Source organism: Taudactylus pleione, unplaced genomic scaffold, assembly GCF_031769625.1.
Source record: "Taudactylus pleione unplaced genomic scaffold, aTauple2 ptg000070l, whole genome shotgun sequence".
Classification (NCBI taxonomy): domain Eukaryota; kingdom Metazoa; phylum Chordata; class Amphibia; order Anura; family Myobatrachidae; genus Taudactylus; species Taudactylus pleione.
In genome coordinates, this window is record NW_028284472.1 from 2799089 (window position 1) to 2821853 (window position 22765).

At 36.8% G+C, this 22765-nt stretch overlaps 10 non-coding genes across 10 annotated transcripts; all 10 read right to left on the reverse strand.

The window, feature by feature from the left end:
- Nucleotides 1–574: 574 nt before the first annotated feature.
- On the reverse strand, nucleotides 575–646 carry TRNAA-CGC (transfer RNA alanine (anticodon CGC)). Its single transcript has one exon. It is a non-coding gene; the product is annotated as a tRNA-Ala (tRNA).
- An 850-nt stretch (nucleotides 647–1496) lies between these two features.
- TRNAA-CGC (transfer RNA alanine (anticodon CGC)) lies at nucleotides 1497–1568 on the reverse strand. Its single transcript has one exon. It is a non-coding gene; the product is annotated as a tRNA-Ala (tRNA).
- Nucleotides 1569–2419: 851 nt separating this feature from the next.
- On the reverse strand, nucleotides 2420–2491 carry TRNAA-CGC (transfer RNA alanine (anticodon CGC)). The gene has a single exon. It is a non-coding gene; the product is annotated as a tRNA-Ala (tRNA).
- Nucleotides 2492–4509: 2018 nt separating this feature from the next.
- Nucleotides 4510–4581, reverse strand: TRNAA-CGC (transfer RNA alanine (anticodon CGC)). The gene has a single exon. It is a non-coding gene; the product is annotated as a tRNA-Ala (tRNA).
- A 2945-nt stretch (nucleotides 4582–7526) lies between these two features.
- TRNAA-CGC (transfer RNA alanine (anticodon CGC)) lies at nucleotides 7527–7598 on the reverse strand. Its single transcript has one exon. It is a non-coding gene; the product is annotated as a tRNA-Ala (tRNA).
- Nucleotides 7599–14476: 6878 nt separating this feature from the next.
- TRNAA-CGC (transfer RNA alanine (anticodon CGC)) lies at nucleotides 14477–14548 on the reverse strand. Its single transcript has one exon. It is a non-coding gene; the product is annotated as a tRNA-Ala (tRNA).
- Nucleotides 14549–15400: 852 nt separating this feature from the next.
- TRNAA-CGC (transfer RNA alanine (anticodon CGC)) lies at nucleotides 15401–15472 on the reverse strand. Its single transcript has one exon. It is a non-coding gene; the product is annotated as a tRNA-Ala (tRNA).
- Nucleotides 15473–18169: 2697 nt separating this feature from the next.
- TRNAA-CGC (transfer RNA alanine (anticodon CGC)) lies at nucleotides 18170–18241 on the reverse strand. Its single transcript has one exon. It is a non-coding gene; the product is annotated as a tRNA-Ala (tRNA).
- A 1098-nt stretch (nucleotides 18242–19339) lies between these two features.
- Nucleotides 19340–19411, reverse strand: TRNAA-CGC (transfer RNA alanine (anticodon CGC)). The gene has a single exon. It is a non-coding gene; the product is annotated as a tRNA-Ala (tRNA).
- Nucleotides 19412–22105: 2694 nt separating this feature from the next.
- Nucleotides 22106–22177, reverse strand: TRNAA-UGC (transfer RNA alanine (anticodon UGC)). Its single transcript has one exon. It is a non-coding gene; the product is annotated as a tRNA-Ala (tRNA).
- Nucleotides 22178–22765: the final 588 nt, after the last annotated feature.

Sequence of the window (22765 nt, forward strand, 5' to 3'; positions counted from 1 at the left end):
TGCTAACTAGAGGGCTGTCTTACATTCTGTTTGGTCATCAGTGTCAGATCTTACCAAAAGGGCACAAAGGCTGCATGCTATGACTGCCTCTTGGGCATTGCTAGCTAATGCTTCAACAGACAATCTATGTAGAGTTCATATGTTGTCATCATTCCATGCTTTGAAATTTCATTAAGTGCTTGCCCTCCAAGCCCATGTCCATCCTCTTTTTGTTCACAAAGTGTTTGAACTTGTCTCTCAATCTTAATCAATTAGTTTTGCTATATTATTTGTCTCGCTCTTTTATTAAACTTTGCTCGGGTAGTCGCCTTCAGTTCCCACTGAAAATAAAAAATCTATTTCCTACTTACCATATGTTTTCCCTCAGTGTAGGAGAATGGCAATAGGCATTCAATGGGAACTTAACTTTGAAAAATGGAATGAAGAAGATGATGAATATAATCATATTTGATTGATTTTTTATGATTTGTATTCAACTTTGACTATTGCTGTAGAGTACTTTTATTGGTTTGCTTGTTATCTTTGGCTCTACTAGAGAGTTTACATATGCTAAAAAGCTGTATTTTGTAAAACTTGGAGATGCCGAGGATTGAACCCGGGGCCGCATACATGCGAAGCCTGCGCTCTACCACTGAGCTACATCCCCTATGAGCTGCTATTTTCTTATGCACAAGTGATTGCTGCTTTACATTTCACTAGAGATTTACTACTGTTCAGTGTTATTAGGGACATCTTAGAGGATGGAAGTATAACCATTATACCATGCTTGACTTCAAGAACTTTATGGTTTTCATGGCTGATGAGAATGCAAGTAGAAGCCCATTCCAAACATTGGAATGCTCTTAAAGTTCTCCATCAGAGACTGGTTTATCATCAGAATCCCCTACTTTTACTAAAGAATGGTGTGGAAATTGATCAAGTTTTGCTAACTAGAGGGCTGTCTTACATTCTGTTTGGTCATCAGTGTCAGAACTTAGTAGAAGGGCACAAAGGATGCATGCTATGACTGCCTCTTGGGCATTGCTAGCTAATGCTTCACCAGACGATCTATGAAGAGTTGATATGTTGTCATCATTCCATGCTTTGAAATTTCATTAAGTGCTTCCCCTCCAAGCCCATGTCCATCCTCTTTTGTTCACAAAGTGTTTGAACTTTTCTCTCAAGCTTAATCAATTAGTTTTGCTATATTATTTGTCTTGCTCTTTTATTAAACTTTGCACGGGTAGTCGCCTTCAGTTCCCACTGAAAATAAAAAATCTATTTCCTACTTACCATATGTTTTCCCTCAGTGTAGTAGAATGGCAATAGGCATTCAATGGGAACTTAACTTTGAAAAATGGAATGAAGACGATGATGAATATAATCATATTTGATTGATTTTTTATGATTTGTATTCAACTTTGACTGTTGCTGTAGAGTACTTTTATTGGTTCGCTTGTTATCTTTGGCTCTACTAGAGAGTTTACATATGTTAAAAAGCTGTATTTTGTAAAACTTGGAGATGCCAGGGATTGAACCCAGGGCCTCATACATGCGAAGCATGCGCTCTACCACTGAGCTACATCCCCTATGAGCTGCTATTTTCTTATGCACAAGTGATTGCAGCTTTACATTTCAATAGAGATTTACTACTTTTCAGTGTTATTAGGGATATATTAGAGGATGGAAGCATAACTATTATTCCATGCTTAACTGCAAAGACTTTATGGTTTTCATGGGTGATGAGAATGCAAGTAGAAGCCCATTCCAAACATTGGAATGCTCTTAAAGTTCTCCATCAGAGACTGGTTTATCATCAGAATCCCCTACTTTTACTAATGAATGGTGTGGATATTGATCAAGTTTTGATAACTAGAGGGCTGTCTTACATTCTGTTTGGTCATCAGTGTCAGAACTTAGCAGAAGGGCACAAAGGATACATGCTATGACTGCCTCTTGGGCATTGCTAGCTAATGCTTCAACAGACAATCTATGTAGAGTTCATATGTTGTCATCATTCCATGCTTTGAAATTTCATTAAGTGCTTGCCCTCCAAGCCCATGTCCATCCTCTTTTTGTTCACAAAGTGTTTGAACTTGTCTCTCAATCTTAATCAATTAGTTTTGCTATAATATTTGTCTCGCTCTTTTATTAAACTTTGCTCGGGTAGTCGCCTTCAGTTCCCACTGAAAATAAAAAATCTATTTCCTACTTACCATATGTTTTCCCTCAGTGTAGGAGAATGGCAATAGGCATTCAATGGGAACTTAACTTTGAAAAATGGAATGAAGAAGATGATGAATATAATCATATTTGATTGATTTTTTATGATTTGTATTCAACTTTGACTATTGCTGTAGAGTACTTTTTTTGGTTTGCTTGTTATCTTTGGCTCTACTAGAGAGTTTACATATGGTAAAAAGCTGTATTTTGTAAAACTTGGAGATGCCAGGGATTGAACCCGGGGCCTCATACATGCGAAGCATGTGCTATACCACTGAGCTACATCCCCTATGAGCTGCTAATTTCTTTTGCACAAGTGATTGCAGCTTTACATTTCACTAGAGATTTACTACTTTTCAGTTTTATTAGGGATATATTAGAGGATGGAAGCATAACCGTTATACCATGATTGACTGCAAGGACTTTATGGTTTTCATGGGTGATGAGATGCAAGAGGAAGCCCATTCCAAACATTGGAATGCTCTTAAAGTTCTCCATCAGAGACTGGTTTATCATCAGAATCCCCTACTTTTACTAATGAATGATGTGGATATTGATTAAGTTTTGCTAACTAGAGGGCTTTCTTACATTCTGTTTGGTCATCAGTGTCAGAACTTAGTAGAAGGGCACAAAGGATGCATGCTATGACTGCCTCTTGGGCTAGCTAGCTAATTCTTCACCAGACAATCTGTCTAGAGTTGATATGTTGTCATCATTCCATGCTTTGAAATTTCATTAAGTGCTTGCCCTCCAAGCCAATGTCCATCCTCTTTGTGTTCACAAAGTGTTTGAACTTGTCTCTTAATCTTAATCAATTAGTTTTGCTATATTATTTGTCTCGCTCTTTTATTAAACTTTGCTCGGGTAGTCACCTTCAGTTCCCACTGAAAATAAAAAATCTATTTCCTACTTACCATATGTTTTCCCACAGTGTAGGAGAATGGCAATAGGCATTCAATGGGAACTTTACTTTGAAAAATGGAATGAAGATGATGAATATAATCATATTTGATTGATTTTTTATGATTTGTATTCAATTTTGACTATTGCTGTAGAGTACTTTTATTGGTTTGCTCGTTATCTTTGGCTCTTCTAGAGAGTTTACATATGGTAAAAAGCTGTATTTTGCAAAACATGGAGATGACGGGGATGGAACCCGGGGCCTCATACATGCAAAGCATGCACTCTACCACGATATACATCCCCAATGAGGCTGCAATCTACTTATGCACAAGTGATTGCAGCTTTACATTTCACTAGAGATTTCCTTCTTTTCAGTGTTATTAGGGATATCTTAGAAGATGGAAGTATAACCATTATACCATGCTTGACTGCAAGGACTCTATGGTTTTCATGGCTGATGAGAATGCAAGTAGATGCCCATTCCAATCATTGGAATGCTCTTAAAGTTCTCTATCCGAGACTGGTTTATCATCAGAATCCCCTACTTTTACTAAATGAATGGTGTGGATATAGATCAAGTTTTGCTAACTAGAGGGCTGTCTTACATTCTGTTTGGTCATCAGTGACAGAACTTAGCAGAAGGGCACAAAGGATGCATGCTAAGACTGCCTCTTGGCCACTGCTAGCTAATGCTTCACCAGACAATCTATGTAGAGTTGATATGTTGTCATCATTCCATGCTTTGAAATATCATTAAGTGCTTGCCCTCCAAGCCCATGTCCATCCTCTTTTTGTTCACAAAGTGTTTGAACTTGTCTCTCAATCTTAATCAATTAGTTTTGCTATATTATTTGTCTCGCTCTTTTATTAAACTTTGCTCGGGTTGTCACCTTCAGTTCCCACTGAAAATAAAAAATCTATTTCCTACTTATGATATGTTTTCCCTCAGTGTATGAGAATGGCAATAGGCATTCAATGGGAACTTAACTTTGAAAAATGGAATGAAGAAGATGATGAATATAATCATATTTGATTACTTTTTTATAATTTGTATTCAACTTTGACTATTGCTGAAGAGTACTTGTATTGGTTTGCTTGTTATCTTTTATGTTTTATTAAACTTTGCTCGGGTTGTCGCCTTCAGTTCCCACTGAAAATAAAAAATCGATTTCCTTCTTACCATAACTTTTCCCTCAGTGTAGGAGAATGGCAATAGGCATTCAATGGGAACTTAACTTTGAAAAATGGAATGAAGAAGATGATGAATATAATCATATTTGATTGATTTTTTATGATTTGTATTCAACTTTGACTATTGCTGTAGAGTACTTTTATTGGTTTGCTTGTTATCTTTGGCTCTACTAGAGAGTTTACATATGGTAAAAAGCTGTATTTTGTAAAACTTGGAGATGCCAGGGATTGAACCCGGGGCCTCATACATGCGAAGCATGCGCTCTACCACTGACCTACATCCCCTATGAGCTGCTTTTTTCTTATGCACAAGTGACTGCAGCTTTACATTTCACTAGAGATTTACTACTTTTCAGTGTTATTAGGGACATCTTAGAGGATGGAAGTATAACCGTTATACCATGATTGACTGCAAGGACTTTATGGTTTTCATGGGTGATGAGATGCAAGAGGAAGCCCATTCCAAACATTGGAATGCTCTTAAAGTTCTCCATCAGAGACTGGTTTATCATCAGAATCCCCTACTTTTACTAATGAATGATGTGGATATTGATCAAGTTTTGCTAACTAGAGTGCTTTCTTACATTCTGTTTGGTCATCAGTGTCAGAACTTAGTAGAAGGGCACAAAGGATGCATGCTATGACTGCCTCTTGGGCTAGCTAGCTAATTCTTCACCAGACAATCTGTCTAGAGTTGATATGTTGTCATCATTCCATGCTTTGAAATTTCATTAAGTGCTTGCCCTCCAAGCCAATGTCCATCCTCTTTGTGTTCACAAAGTGTTTGAACTTGTCTCTTAATCTTAATCAATTAGTTTTGCTATATTATTTGTCTCGCTCTTTTATTAAACTTTGCTCGGGTAGTCACCTTCAGTTCCCACTGAAAATAAAAAATCTATTTCCTACTTACCATATGTTTTCCCACAGTGTAGGAGAATGGCAATAGGCATTCAATGGGAACTTTACTTTGAAAAATGGAATGAAAAAGATGATGAATATAATCATATTTGATTGATTTTTTATGATTTGTATTCAATTTTGTCTATTGCTGTAGAGTACTTTTATTGGTTTGCTCGTTATCTTTGGCTCTTCTAGAGAGTTTACATATGGTAAAAAGCTGTATTTTGCAAAACATGGAGATGACGGGGATGGAACCCGGGGCCTCGTACATGCAAAGCATGCACTCTACCACGATATACATCCCCAATGAGGCTGCAATCTACTTATGCACAAGTGATTGCAGCTTTACATTTCACTAGAGATTTCCTTCTTTTCAGTGTTATTAGGGATATCTTAGAAGATGGAAGTATAACCATTATACCATGCTTGACTGCAAGGACTCTATGGTTTTCATGGCTGATGAGAATGCAAGTAGATGCCCATTCCAATCATTGGAATGCTCTTAAAGTTCTCTATCCGAGACTGGTTTATCATCAGAATCCCCTACTTTTACTAAATGAATGGTGTGGATATAGATCAAGTTTTGCTAACTAGAGGGCTGTCTTACATTCTGTTTGGTCATCAGTGACAGAACTTAGCAGAAGGGCACAAAGGATGCATGCTAAGACTGCCTCTTGGCCACTGCTAGCTAATGCTTCACCAGACAATCTATGTAGAGTTGATATGTTGTCATCATTCCATGCTTTGAAATATCATTAAGTGCTTGCCCTCCAAGCCCATGTCCATCCTCTTTTTGTTCACAAAGTGTTTGAACTTGTCTCTCAATCTTAATCAATTAGTTTTGCTATATTATTTGTCTCGCTCTTTTATTAAACTTTGCTCGGGTTGTCACCTTCAGTTCCCACTGAAAATAAAAAATCTATTTCCTACTTATGATATGTTTTCCCTCAGTGTATGAGAATGGCAATAGGCATTCAATGGGAACTTAACTTTGAAAAATGGAATGAAGAAGATGATGAATATAATCATATTTGATTACTTTTTTATAATTTGTATTCAACTTTGACTATTGCTGAAGAGTACTTGTATTGGTTTGCTTGTTATCTTTTATGTTTTATTAAACTTTGCTCGGGTTGTCGCCTTCAGTTCCCACTGAAAATAAAAAATCTATTTCCTACTTACCATATGTTTTCCCACAGTGTAGGAGAATGGCAACAGGCATTCAATGGGAACTTTACTTTGAAAAATGGAATGAAGAAGATGATGAATATAATCATATTTGATTGATTTTTTATGATTTGATTTCAACTTTGACTATTGCTGTAGAGTACTTTTATTGGTTTGCTTATTATCTTTGGCTCTTCTAGAGAGTTTACATATGGTAAAAAGCTGTATTTTGCAAAACATGGAGATGCCGGGGAAAGAACCCGGGGCCTCATACATGCAAAGCATGTGCTCTACCACTGAGATAGATCCCCTATGAGGCTGTGATCTTCTTATGCACAAGTGATTGCAGCTTTACATTTCACTAGAGATTTACTACTTTTCAGTGTTATTAGGGATATCTTAGAAGATGGAAGTATAACCATTATACCATGCTTGACTGCAAGGACTTTATGGTTTTCATGGCTGATGAGAATGCAAGTAGATGCCCATTCCAATCATTGGAAAGCTCTTAATGTTCTCTATCAGAGACTGGTTTATCATCAGAATCCCCTACTTTTACTTATGAATGGTGTGGATATAGATAAAGTTTTGCTAACTAGAGGGCTGTCTTACGTTCTGTTTGGTCATCAGTGTCAGAACTTAGCAGAAGGGCACAAAGGATGCATGCTAAGACTGCCTCTTGGCCACTGCTAGCTAATGCTTCACCAGACACTCTATGTAGAGTTGATATGTTGTCATCATTCCATGCTTTGAAATTTCATTAAGTGCTTGCCCTCCAAGCCCATGTCCATCCTCTTTTTGTTCATAAAGTGTTTGAACTTGTCTCTCAAGCTTAATCAATTAGTTTTGCTATATTATTTGTCTCACTCTTTTATTAAACTTTGCTCGGGTAGTTGCCTTCAGTTCCCACTGAAAATAAAAAATCTATTTCCTACTTACCATATGTTTTCCCTCAGTGTAGTAGAATGGCAATAGGCATTCAATGGGAACTAAACTTTGACAAATGGAATGAAGAAGATGATGAATATAATCATATTTGATTGATTTTTTATGATTTGTATTCAACTTTGACTATTGCTGTAGAGTACTTTTATTGGTTTGCTTGTTATCTTTGGCTCTACTAGAGAGTTTACATATGGTAAAAAGCTGTATTTTGTAAAACTTGAAGATGCCAGGGATTGAACCCGGAGCCCCATACATGCGAAGCATGCGCTCTACCACTGAGCTACATCCCCTATGAGCTGCTATTTTCTTATGCACAAGTGATTGCAGCTTTACATTTCACTAGAGATTTACTACTTTTCAGTGTTATTAGGGACATCTTAGAGGATGGAAGTATAACCATTATACCATGCTTGACTTCAAGGACTTTATGGTTTTCATGGCTGATGAGAATGCAAGGAGATGCACATTCCGAACATTGGAATGCTCTTAAAGTTCTCTACCAGAGACTGGTTTATCATCAGAATCCCCTACTTTTACTTATGAATGGTGTGGATATAGATCAAGTTTTGCTAACTAGAGGGCTGTCTTACATTCTGTTTGGTCATCAGTGTCAGAACTTAGCAGAAGGGCACAAAGGATGCATGCTAAGACAGCCTCTTGGCCACTGCTAGCTAATGCTTCACCAGACAATCTATGTAGAGTTGATATGTTGTCATCATTCCATGCTTTGAAATATCATTAAGTGCTTGCCCTCCAAGCCCATATTCATCCTCTTTTTGTTCACAAAGTTTTTGAACTTGTCTCTCAATCTTAATCAATTAGTTTTGCTATATTATTTGTCTCGCTCTTTTATTAAACTTTGCTCGGGATGTCACCTTCAGTTCCCACTGAAAATAAAAAATCTATTTCCTACTTACGATATGTTTTCCCTCAGTGTAGGAGAATGGCAATAGGCATTCAATGGGAACTTAACTTTGAAAAATGGAATGAAGAAGATGATGAATATAATCATATTTGATTAATTTTTTATAATTTGTATTCAACTTTGACTATTGCTGAAGAGTATTTGTATTGATTTGCTTGTTATCTTTTATCTTTTATTAAACTTTGCTCGGGTTGTCGCCTTCAGTTCCCACTGAAAATAAAAAATCGATTTCCTACTTACCATAAGTTTTCCCTCAGTGTTGGAGAATGGAAATAGGCATTCAATGGGAACTTAACTTTGAAAACTGGAATGAAGAAGATGATGAATATAATCATATTTGATTGATTTTTTATGATTTGTATTCAACTTTGACTATTGCTGTAGAGTACTTTTATTGGTTTGCTTGTTTTCTTTGGCTCTACTAGAGAGTTTATATATGGTGAAAAGCTGTATTTTGTAAAACTTAGAGATTCCGGGTATTGAACTTGGGGCCTTATACAAGCGAAGCATGTGCTCTACCACTGAGCTACATCCCCTATGAGCTGCTATTTTCTGATGCACAAGTGATTGAAGCTTTACAATTCACTAGAGATTTACTACTTTTCAGTGTTATTAGTGATATCTTAGAGGATGGAAGTATAACCATTATACCATGCTTGACTTCAAGGACTGTATGGTTTTCATGGCTGATGAGAATGCAAGTAGATGCCCATTCCGAACATTGGAATGCTCTTAAAGTTCTCCATCAGAGACTCGTTTATCATCAGAATCCACTACTTTTACTAATGAATGGTGTGGAAATTGATCAAGTTTTGCTAACTAGAGGGCTGTCTTACATTCTGTTTGGTCATCAGTGTCAGAACTTAGTAGAAGGGCACAAAGGATGCATGCTATGACTGCCTCTTGGGCATTGCTAGCTAATGCTTCACCAGACAATCTATGGAGAGTTGATATGTTGTCATCATTCCATGCTTTGAAATTTCATTAAGTGCTTGCCCTCCAAGCCCATGTCCATCCTCTTTTTGTTCACAAAGTGTTTGAACTTGTCTCTCAAGCTTAATCAATTAGTTTTGCTATATTATTTGTCTCGCTCTTTTATTAAACTTTGCTCGGGAAGTCGCCTTCAGTTCCCACTGAAAATAAAAAATCTATTTCCTACTTGCCATATGTTTTCCCTCAGTGTAGTAGAATGGCAATAGGCATTCAATGGGAACTTAACTTTGAAAAATGGAATGAAGAAGATGATGAATATAATCATATTTGATTGATTTTTTATGATTTGTATTCATCTTTGACTATTGCTGTAGAGTACTTTTATTGGTTTGCTTGTTATCTTTGGCTCTACTAGAGAGTTTACATATGGTAAAAAGCTGTATTTTGTAAAACAGAGATGCCAAGGATTGAACCCGGGGCCTCATACATGCGAAGCATGTGCTCTACTACTGAGCTACATCCCCTATGAGCTGCTATTTTATTATGCACAAGTGATTGCAGCTTTACATTTCACTAGAGATTTACTACTTTTCAGTGTTACTAGGGACATCTTTGAGGATGGAAGTATAACCATTATACCATGCTTGACTTCAAGGATTTTATGGTTTTCATGGCTGATGAGAATGCAAGGAGATGCCCATTCCGAACATTGGAATGCTCTTAAAGTTCTCTATCAGAGACTGGTTTATCATCAGAATCCCCTACTTTTACTTATGAATGGTGTGGATATAGATCAAGTTTTGCTAACTAGAGGGCTGTCTTACATTCTGTTTGGTCATCAGTGTCAGAACTTAGCAGAAGGGCACAAAGGATGCATGCTAAGACTGCCTCTTGGCCACTGCTAGCTAATGCTTCACCAGACAATCTATGTAGAGTTGATATGTTGTCATCATTCCATGCTTTGAAATATCATTAAGTGCTTGCCCTCCAAGCCCATGTCCATCCTCTTTTTGTTCACAAAGTGTTTGAACTTGTCTCTCAATCTTAATCAATTAGTTTTGCTATATTATTTGTCTCACTCTTTTATTAAACTTTGCTCGGGTTGTCACCTTCAGTTCCCACTGAAAATAAAAAATCTATTTCCTACTTACGATATGTTTTCCCTCAGTGTAGGAGAATGGCAATAAGCATTCAATGGGAACTTAACTTTGAAAAATGGAATGAAGAAGATGATGAATATAATCTTATTTGATTAATTTTTTATCATTTGTATTCAACTTCGACTATTGCTGAAGAGTATTTGTATTGATTAGCTTGTTATCTTTTATCTTTTATTAAACTTTGCTTGGGTTGTCGCCTTCAGTTCCCTCTGAAAATAAAAAATCGATTTCCTACTTACCATAAGTTTTCCCTCAGTGTAGGAGAATGGCAATAGGCATTCAATGGGAACTTAACTTTGAAAACTGGAATGAAGAAGATGATGAATATAATCATATTTGATTGATTTTTTATGATTTGTATTCAACTTTGACTATTGCTGTAGAGTACTTTTATTGGTTTGCTTGTTTTCTTTGGCTCTACTAGAGAGTTTATATATGGTAAAAAGCTGTATTTTGTAAAACTTAGAGATTCCGGGTATTGAACTTGGGGCCTTACACAAGCGAAGCATGCGCTATACCACTGAGATACATCCCCTATGAGCTGCTATTTTCTGATGCACAAGTGATTGAAGCTTTACAATTCACTAGAGATTTACTACTTTTCAGTGTTATTAGTGATATCTTAGAGGTTGGAAGGATAACCATTATACCATGCTTGACTTCAAGGACTGTATGGTTTTCATGGGTGATGAGAATGCAAGTAGATGCCCATTCCGAACATTGGAATGCTCTTAAAGTTCTCCATCAGAGACTCGTTTATCATCAGAATCCACTACTTTTACTAATGAATGGTGTGGAAATTGATCAAGTTTTGCTAACTAGAGGGCTGTCTTACATTCTGTTTGGTCATCAGTGTCAGAACTTAGTAGAAGGGCACAAAGGATGCATGCTATGACTGCCTCTTGGGCATTGCTAGCTAAAGCTTCACCAGACAATCTATGGAGAGTTGATATGTTGTCATCATACCATGCTTTGAAATTTCATTAAGTGCTTGCTCTCCAAGCCCATGTCCATCCTCTTTTTGTTCACAAAGTGTTTGAACTTGTCTCTCAAGCTTAATCAATTAGTTTTGCTATATTATTTGTCTCGCTCTTTTATTAAACTTTGCTCGGGTAGTCGCCTTCAGTTCCCACTGAAAATAAAAAATCTATTTCCTACTTACCATAAGTTTTCCCTCAGTGTAGGAGAATGGCAATAGGCATTCAATGGGAACTTAACTTTGAAAAATGGAATGAAGAAGATGATGAATATAATCATATTTGATTAATTTTTTATGATTTATCTTCAACTCTGACTATTGCTGTAGAGTACTTTTATTGGTTTTCTTGTTATCTTGGGCTCTTCTAGAGAGTTTACATATGGTAAAAAGCTGTATTTTGCAAAACTTTGAGATGCGGGTGATTGAACCCAGGGCCTCACACATGCAAAGCTTGTGCTCTACCTCTGAGCTGCATCCCATTTGAGCTGCTATTTTCTTATGCACAAGTGATTTCCGCTTTACATTTCACTAGAGATTTACTACTTTTCATGTTATTAGGGATATCTTAGAGGATGGAAGCATAACCATTATACCATGCTAGACTGCAAGGACTTTATGGTTTTCATGGGTGATGAGAATGCAAGTAGAAGCCCATTCCAAACATTGGAATGCTCTTAAAGTTCTCCATCAGAGACTTGTTTATCATCAGAATCCACTACTTTTACTAATCAATGGTGTGGATATTGATCAAGTTTTGCTAACTAAAGGGCTGTCTTTCATTCTGTTTGGTCATCAGTGTCAGAACTTAGCAGAAGGGCACAAAGGATGCATGCTATGACTGCCTCTTGGGCATTGCTAGCTAATGCTTCTCCAGACAATCTATGTAGAGTTAATATGTTGTCATCATTCCATGCTTTGAAATTTCATTAAGTGCTTGCCCTCCAAGCCCATATCCATCTTCTTTTTGTTCACAAAGTGTTTGAACTTGTCTCTCAATTTTAATCAATTAGTTTTGCTATATTATTTGTCTTGCTCTTTTATTAAACTTTGATGGGTTGTCTCCTTCAGTTCCCACTGAAAATAAAAAATCTATTCCTACTTACCATAAGTTTTCCCTCAGTGTAGGAGAATGGCAATAGGCATTCAATGGGAACTTAACTTTGAAAAATGGAAGAAGAAGATGATGAATATAATCATATTTGAATTAATTTTTATGATTTGTATTCAACTTTGACTATTGCTATAGAGTACTTTTATTGGTTTGCATGTTATCTTTGGCTCTTCTAGAGAGTTTACATATGGTAAAAAGCTGTATTTTGCAAAACTTGTAGATGCCGGAGTTTGAACCCGGGGCCTCACATATGCAAAGCATGCGCTCTACCAATGAGCTACAACCTCTATGAGTTGTTATTTTTTTATGCACAAGTGATTGCAGCTTTAAATTTCACTAGAGATTTACTACTTTTCAGTGTTATTAGGGATATCAAAGAGGATGGAAGGATAACCATTATACCATACTTGACTGGAAGGACTTTATGGTATTCATGGCTGAAGAGAATGCAAGAAGATGCCCATTCCGAACATTGTAATGCTCTTAAAGTTCTCCATCAGAGACTGGTTTATCATCAGAATCCCCTACTTTTACTAATGAATGGTGTGGATATTGATCAAGTTTTGCTAACTAGAGGGCTGTCTTACATTCTGTTTGGTCATCAGTGTCAGAACTTAGCAGAAGGGCACAAAGGATGCATGCTAAGACTGCCTCTTGGCCACTGCTAGCTAATGCTTCACCAGACAATCTAAGTAGAGTTGATATGTTGTCATCATTCCATGCTTTGAAATATCATTAAGTGCTTGCCCTCTAAGTCCATGTCCATCCTCTTTTTGTTCACAAAGTGTTTGAACTTGTCTCTCAATCTTAATCAATTAGTTTTGCTATATTATTTGTCTCACTCTTTTATTAAACTTTGCTCGGGTTGTCGCCTTCAGTTCCCACTGAAAATAAAAAATCTATTTCTTACTTACCATAAGTTTTCCCTCAGTGTAGGAGAATGGCAATAGGCATTCAATGGGAACTTAACTTGAAAAACAGAATGAAGAAGATGATGAATATAATCATATTTGATTGATTTTTTATGATTTGTATTCAACTTTGAGTATTGCTGTAGAGTACTTTTATTGGTTTGCTTGTTATCTTTGGCTCTACTAGAGAGTTTACATATGGTAAAAAGCTGTATTTTGTAAAATTTGGAGATGCCAGGAATTGAACACGGGGCCTCTTACATGCGAAGCAAGCGCTCTACAAGTGAGCTACATCCCCTAAGAGCTACTATCATCTTATGCACAAGTGATTGCAGCTTTACATTTCACTAGAGATTTACTACTTTTCAGTGTTATTAGGGACATATTAGAGGATGGAAGAATAACCATTATACCATGCTTGACTTCAAGGACTTTATGGTTTTCATAGCTGATGAGAATGCAAGGAGATGCCCATTCCGAACATTGGAATGCTCTTAAAGTTCTCCATCACAGACTGGTTTATCATCAGAATCCCCTACTTTTACTATAGAATGGTATGGATATTGATCAAGTTTTGATAACTAGAGGGCTATCTTACATTCTGTTTGGTCATCAGTGTCAGAACTTAGCAGAAGGGCACAAAGGATGCATGCTATGACTGCCTCTTGGGCATTGCTAGCTAATGCTTCAACAGACAATCTATGTAGAGTTCATATGTTGTCATCATTCCATGCTTTGAAATTTCATTAACTGCTTGCCCTCCAAGCCCATGTCCGTCCTCTTTTTGTTTACAAAGTGTTTGATCTTGTCTCTCAATCTTAATCAATTAGTTTTGCTATGTTATTTGTCTCGCTCTTTTATTAAACTTTGCTCAGGTAGTCGCCTTCAGTTCCCACTGAAAATAAAAATTCTATTTCCTACTTACCATATGTTTTGCCTCAGTGTAGGAGAATGGCAATAGGAATTCAATGGGAACTTAACTTTGAAAAATGGAATGAAGAAGATGATGAATATAATCATATTTGATTGATTTTTTATGATTTGTAATCAACTTTGACTGTTGCTGTAGAGTACTTTTATTGGTTTGCTTGTTATCTTTGGCTCTACTAGAGAGTTTACATATGGTAAAAAGCTGTATTTTGTAAAACTTGGAGATGCCGGGGATTGGACCCGGGGCCTCATACATGCGAAGCATGCGCTCTACCACTGAGCTACATCCCCTATGAGCTGCTATTTTCTTATGCACAAGTGATTGCAGCTTTACATTTCACTAGAGATTTACTACTTTTCAGTGTTATTAGGAATATATTAGAGGATGGAAGCATAACTATTATACCATGCTTAACTGCAAAGACTTTATGGTTTTCATGGGTGATGAGAATACAAGTAGAAGCCCATTCCAAACATTGGAATGCTCTTAAAGTTCTCCATCAGAGACTGGTTTATCATCAGAATCCCCTACTTTTACTAATGAATGGTGTGGATATTGATCAAGTTTTGATAACTAGAGGGCTATCTTACATTCTGTTTGGTCATCAGTGTCAGAACTTAGCAGAAGGGCAGAAAAGGATGCATGCTATGACTGCCTCTTGGGCATTGCTAGCTAATGCTTCAACAGACAATCTATGTAGAGTTCATATGTTGTCATCATTCCATGCTTTGAAATTTCATTAAGTGCTTGCCCTCCAAGCCCATGTCCATCCTCTTTTTGTTCACAAAGTGTTTGAACTTGTCTCTCAATCTTAATCAATTAGTTTTGCTATAATATTTGTCTCGCTCTTTTATTAAACTTTGCTCGGGTAGTCGCCTTCAGTTCCCACTGAAAATAAAAAATCTATTTCCTACTTACCATATGTTTTCCCTCAGTGTAGGAGAATGGCAATAGGCATTCAATGGGAACTTAACTTTGAAAAATGGAATGAAGAAGATGATGAATATAATCATATTTGATTGATTTTTTAAGATTTGTATTCAACTTTGACTATTGCTGTAGAGTACTTTTATTGGTTTGCTTGTTATCTTTGGCTCTACTAGAGAGTTTACATATGGTAAAAAGCTGTATTTTGTAAAACTTGGAGATGCCGGGGATTGAACCAGGGGCCTCATACATGCGAAGCATGCGCTCTACCACTGAGCTACATCCCCTATGAGCTGCTATTTTCTTATGCACAAGTGATTGCAGCTTTACATTTCACTAGAGATTTACTACTTTTCAGTTTTATTAGGGATATATTAGAGGATGGAAGCATAACCATTATACCATGATTGACTGCAAGGACTTTATGGTTTTCATGGGTGATGAGAATGCAAGTGGAAGCCCATTCCAAACATTGGAATGCTCTTAAAGTTCTCCATCAGAGACTGGTTTATCATCAGAATCCCCTACTTTTACTAATGAATGGTGTGGATATTGATCAAGTTTTGCTAACTAGAGGGCTGTCTTACATTCTGTTTGGTCATCAGTGTCAGAACTTAGTAGAAGGGCACAAAGGATGCCTGCTATGACTGCCTCTTGGGCATTGCTAGCTAATGCGTCACCAAACAATCTATGTAGAGTTGATATGTTGTCATCATTCCATGCTTTGAAATTTCATTAAGTGCTTGCCCTCCAAGCCCATGTCCATCCTCTTTTGTTCACAAAGTGTTTGAAATTGTCTCTCAAGCTTAATCAATTAGTTTTTCTATATTATTTGTCTTACTCTTTTATTAAACTTTGCACGGGTAGTCGCCTTCAGTTCCCACTGAAAATAAAAAATCGATTTCCTTCTTACCATAACTTTTCCCTCAGTGTAGGAGAATGGCAATAGGCATTCAATGGGAACTTAACTTTGAAAAATGGAATGAAGAAGATGATGAATATAATCATATTTGATTGATTTTTTATGATTTGTATTCAACTTTGACTATTGCTGTAGAGTACTTTTATTGGTTTGCTTGTTATCTTTGGCTCTTCTAGAGAGTTTACATATGGTAAAAAGCTGTATTTTGCAAAACATCGAGATGCCGGGGAAAGAACCCAGGGCCTCATACATGCAAAGCATGTGCTCTACCACTGAGATACATCCCCTATGAGGCTGTGATCTTCTTATGCACAAGTGATTGCAGCTTTACATTTCACTAGAGATTTACTACTTTTCAGTGTTATTAGGGACATATTAGAGGATGGAAGAATAACCATTATACCATGCTTGACTTCAAGGACTTTATGGTTTTCATAGCTGATGAGAATGCAAGGAGATGCCCATTCCGAACATTGGAATGCTCTTAAAGTTCTCCATCACAGACTGGTGTATCATCAGAATACCCTACTTTTACTAATGAATGGTGTGGATATTGATCAAGTTATGCTAACTAGAGGGCTTTCTTACATTCTGTTTGGTCATCAGTGTCAGAAATTAGTAGAAGGGCACAAAGGATGCATGCTATGACTGCCTCTTGGGCATTGCTAGCTAATGCTTCACCAGACAATCTATCTAGAGTTGATATGTTGTCATCATTCCATGCTTTGAAATTTCATTAAGTGCTTGCCCTCCAAGCCCATGTCCATCCTCTTTTTGTTCACAAAGTGTTTGAACTTGTCTCTCAATCTTAATCAATTAGTTTTGCTATATTATTTGTCTCACTCTTTTATTAAACTTTGCTCGGGTTGTCACCTTCAGTTCCCACTGAAAATAAAAAATCTATTTCCTACTTACGATATGTTTTCCCTCAGTGTAGGAGAATGGCAATAGGCATTCAATGGGAACTTAACTTTGAAAAATGGAATGAAGAAGATGATGAATATAATCATATTTGATAAATTTTTTATAATTTGTATTCAACTTTGACTATTGTTGTAGAGTACATTTATTGGTTTGCTTGTTATCTTTGGCTCTACTAGAGAGTTTACATATGTTAAAAAGCTGTATTTTGTAAAACTTGGAGATGTTAGGGATTGAACTCGGGGCCTCATACATGTGAAGCATGCGCTCTACCACTGAGCTACATCCCCTATGAGCTGCTATTTTCTTATGCACAAGTGATTGCAGCTTTACATTTCACTAGAGATTTACTACTTTTCAGTGTTATTAGGGATATATTAGAGGATGGAAGCATAACTATTATTCCATGTTTAACTGCAAAGACTTTATGGTTTTCATGGGTGATGAGAATGCAAGTAGAAGCCCATTCCAAACATTGGAATGCTCTTAAAGTTCTCCATCAGAGACTGGTTTATCATCAGAATCCCCTACTTTTACTATTGAATGGTATGGATATTGATCAAGTTTTGATAACTAGAGGGCTATCTTACATTCTGTTTGGTCATCAGTGTCAGAACTTAGCAGAAGGGCACAAAGGATGCATGCTATGACTGCCTCTTGGGCATTGCTAGCTAATGCTTCAACAGACAATCTATGTAGAGTTCATATGTTGTCATCATTCCATGCTTTGAAATTTCATTAACTGCTTGCCCTCCAAGCCCATGTCCATCCTCTTTTTGTTTACAAAGTGTTTGAACTTGTCTCTCAATCTTAATCAATTAGTTTTGCTATATAATTTGTCTCGCTCTTTTATTAAACTTTGCTCAGGTAGTCGCCTTCAGTTCCCACTGAAAATAAAAATTCTATTTCCTACTTACCATATGTTTTGCCTCAGTGTAGGAGAATGGCAATAGGAATTCAATGGGAACTTAACTTTGAAAAATGGAATGAAGAAGATGATGAATATAATCATATTTGATTGATTTTTTATGATTTGTATTCAACTTTGACTATTGCTGTAGAGTACTTTTATTGGTTTGCTTGTTATCTTTGGCTCTACTAGAGAGTTTACATATGGTAAAAAGCTGTATTTTGTAAAACTTGGAGATGCCGGGGATTGGACCCGGGGCCTCATACATGCGAAGCATGCGCTCTACCACTGAGCTACATCCCCTATGAGCTGCTATTTTCTTATGCACAAGTGATTGCAGCTTTACATTTCACTAGAGATTTACTACTTTTCAGCTTTATTAGGGATATATTAGAGGATGGAAGCATAACCATTATACCATGATTGACTGCAAGGACTTTATGGTTTTCATGGGTGATGAGAATGCAAGTGGAAGCCCATTCCAAACATTGGAATGCTCTTAAAGTTCTCCATCAGAGACTGGTTTATCATCAGAATCCCCTACTTTTACTAATGAATGGTGTGGATATTGATCAAGTTTTGCTAACTAGAGGGCTGTCTTACATTCTGTTTGGTCATCAGTGTCAGAACTTAGTAGAAGGGCACAAAGGATGCCTGCTATGACTGCCTCTTGGGCATTGCTAGCTAATGCTTCACCAGACATTCTATGTAGAGTTGATATGTTGTCATCATTCCATGCTTTGAAATTTCATTAAGTGCTTGCCCTCCAAGCCCATGTCCATCCTCTTTTGTTCACAAAGTGTTTGAAATTGTCTCTCAAGCTTAATCAATTAGTTTTGCTATATTATTTGTCTTACTCTTTTATTAAACTTTGCACGGGTAGTCGCCTTCAGTTCCCACTGAAAATAAAAAATCTATTTCCTACTTACCATATGTTTTCCCTCAGTGTAGGAGAATGGCAATAGGCATTCAATGGGAACTTAACTTTGAAAAATGAAATGAAGAAGATGATGAATATAATCATATTTGATTGATTTTTTATAATTTGTATTCAACTTTGACTATTGCTGAAGAGTACTTGTATTGGTTTGCTTGTTATCTTTTATCTTTTATTAAACTTTGCTCGGGTTGTCGCCTTCAGTTCCCACTGAAAATAAAAAATCGATTTCCTTCTTACCATAACTTTTCCCTCAGTGTAGGAGAATGGCAATAGGCATTCAATGGGAACTTAACTTTGAAAAATGGAATGAAGAAGATGATGAATATAATCATATTTGATTGATTTTTTATGATTTGTATTCAACTTTGACTATTGCTGTAGAGTACTTTTATTGGTTTGCTTGTTATCTTTGGCTCTACTAGAGAGTTTACATATGGTAAAAAGCTGTATTTTGTAAAACTTGGAGATGCCAGGGATTGAACCCGGGGCCTCATACATGCGAAGCATGCGCTCTACCACTGAGCTACATCCCCTATGAGCTGCTATTTTCTTATGCACAAGTGATTGCAGCTTTACATTTCACTAGAGATTTACTACTTTTCAGTGTTATTAGGGACATCTTTGAGGATGGAAGTATAACCATTATACCATGCTTGACTTCAAGGACTTTATGGTTTTCATGGCTGATGAGAATGCAAGGAGATGCCCATTCCGAACATTGGAATGCTCTTAAAGTTCTCTATCAGAGACTGGTTTATCATCAGAATACCCTACTTTTACTTATGAATGGTGTGGATATAGATCAAGTTTTGCTAACTAGAGGGCTGTCTTACATTCTGTTTGGTCATCAGTGTCAGAACTTAGCAGAAGGGCACAAAGGATGCATGCAAAGACTGCCTCTTGGCCACTGCTAGCTAATGCTTCACCAGACAATCTATGTAGAGTTGATATGTTGTCATCATTCCATGCTTTGAAATATCATTAAGTGCTTGCCCTCCAAGCCCATGTCCATCCTCTTTTTGTTCACAAAGTGTTTGAACTTGTCTCTCAAGCTTAATCAATTAGTTTTGCTATATTCTTTGTCTCGCTCTTTTATTAAACTTTGCTCGGGTAGTCGCCTTCAGTTCCCACTGAAAATAAAAAATCTATTTCCTACTTACCATATGTTTTCCCTCAGTGTAGGAGAATGGCAATAGGCATTCAATGGGAACTTAACTTTGAAAAATGGAATGAAGATGATGAATATAATCATATTTGATTGATTTTTCATGATTTGTATTCAACTCTGACTATTGCTGTAGAGTACTTTTATTGGTTTGCTTGTTATCTTGGGCTCTTCTAGAGAGTTTACATATGGTAAAAAGCTGTATTTTGCAAAACTTTGAGATGCCGGAGTTTGAACCCGGGGCCTCACATATGCGTAGCATGTGCTCTACCAATGAGCTACAACCTCTATGAGTTGTTATTTTTTTATGCACAAGTGATTGCAGCTTTAAATTTCACTAGAGATTTACTACTTTTCAGTGTTATTAGGGATATCAAAGAGGATGGAAGGATAACTATTATACCATACTTGACTGGAAGGACTTTATGGTATTCATGGCTGATGAGAATGCAAGAAGATGCCCATTCCGAACATTGTAATGCTCTTAAAGTTCTCCATCAGAGACTGGTTTATCATCAGAATCCCCTACTTTTACTAATGAATGGTGTGGATATTGATCAAGTTTTGCTAACTAGAGGGCTGTCTTACATTCTGTTTGGTCATCAGTGTCAGAACTTAGCAGAAGGGCACAAAGGATGCATGCTAAGACTGCCTCTTGGCCACTGCTAGCTAATGCTTCACCATACAATCTAAGTAGAGTTGATATGTTGTCATCATTCCATGCTTTGAAATATCATTAAGTGCTTGCCCTCCAAGCCCATGTCCATCCTCTTTTTGTTCACAAAGTGTTTGAACTTGTCTCTCAATCTTAATCAATTAGTTTTGCTATATTATTTGTCTCACTCTTTTATTAAACTTTGCTCGGGTTGTCGCCTTCAGTTCCCACTGAAAATAAAAAATCTATTTCCTACTTACCATAAGTTTTCCCTCAGTGTAGGAGAATGGCAATAGGCATTCAATGGGAACTTAACTTTGAAAAATAGAATGAAGAAGATGATGAATATAATCATATTTGATTGATTTTTTATGATTTGTATTCAACTTTGAGTATTGCTGTAGAGTACTTTTATTGGTTTGCTTGTTATCTTTGGCTCTACTAGAGAGTTTACATATGGTAAAAAGCTGTATTTTGTAAAATTTGGAGATGCCGGGAATTGAACACGGGGCCTCTTACATGCGAAGCATGCGCTCTACAAGTGAGCTACATCCCCTAAGAGCTGCTATCATCTTATGCACAAGTGATTGCAGCTCTACATTTCACTAGAGATTTACTACTTTTCAGTGTTATTAGGGATATCTTATAGGATGGAAGGATAACCATTATACCATGCTTGAGTGGAAGGACTTTATGGTTTTCATGGCTGATGAGAATGCAAGTAGAAGCCCATTCCAAACATTGGAATGCTCTTAAAGTTCTCCATCAGAGACTGGTTTATCATCAGAATGCCCTACTTTTACTAATGTATGGTGTGGATATTTTTCAAGTTTTAGTAACTAGAGGGCTGTCTTACATTCTGTTTGGTCATCAGTGTCAGAACTTAGCAGAAGGGCAAAAAGGATGCATGCTATGACTGCCTCTTGGGCATTGCTAGCTAATGCTTCACCAGACAATCTATATAGAGTTGATATGTTGTCATCATTCCATGCTTTGAAATTTCATTAAGTGCTTGCCCTCCAAGCCCATATCCATCCTCTTTTTGTTCACAAAGTGTTTGAACTTGTCTCTCAATCTTAATCAATTAGTTTTGCTATATTATTTGTCTCGCTCTTTTATTAAACTTTGCTCGGGTTGTCGCCTTCAGTTCCCACTGAAAATAAAAAATCTATTTCCTACTTACCATAAGTTTTCCCTCAGTGTAGGAGAATGGCAATAGGAATTCAATGGGAACTTTACTTTGAAAAATGGAATGAAGACGATGATGAATATAATCATATTTGATTGATTTTTTATGATTTGTAGTCAACTTTGACTATTGCTGTAGTGTACTTTTATTGGTTTGCTTGTTATCTTTGGCTCTTCTAGAGAGTTTACATATGGTAAAAAGGTGTATTTTGCAAAACATGGAGATGCCGAGGATTGAATCCAGAGCCTCATACATGCAAAGCATGTGCTCTACCACTGAGCTACATCCCCTATGAGCTGCTATGTTTTTATGCACAGGTGATTGCAGCTTTACATTTCCCTTGAGATTTACTACTTTTCAGTGTTATTAGGGACATATTAGAGGATGGAAGTATAACCATTATACCATGCTTGACTTCAAGGACTTTATGGTTTTCATAGCTGATGAGAATGCAAGGAGATGCCCATTCCGAACATTGGAATGCTCTTAAAGTTCTCCATCACAGACTGGTGTATCATCAGAATACCCTACTTTTACTAATGAATGGTGTGGATATTGATCAAGTTATGCTAACTAGAGGGCTTTCTTACATTCTGTTTGGTCATCAGTGTCAGAAATTAGTAGAAGGGCACAAAGGATGCATGCTATGATTGCCTCTTGGGCATTGCTAGCTAATGCTTCACCAGACAATCTATCTAGAGTTGATATGTTGTCATCATTCCATGCTTTGAAATTTCATTAAGTGCTTGCCCTCCTAGCCCATGTCCATCCTCTTTTTGTTCACAAAGTGTTTGAACTTGTCTCTCAATCTTAATCAATTAGTTTTACTATATTATTTGTCTCGCTCTTTTATTAACCTTTGCTCGGGTAGTCACCTT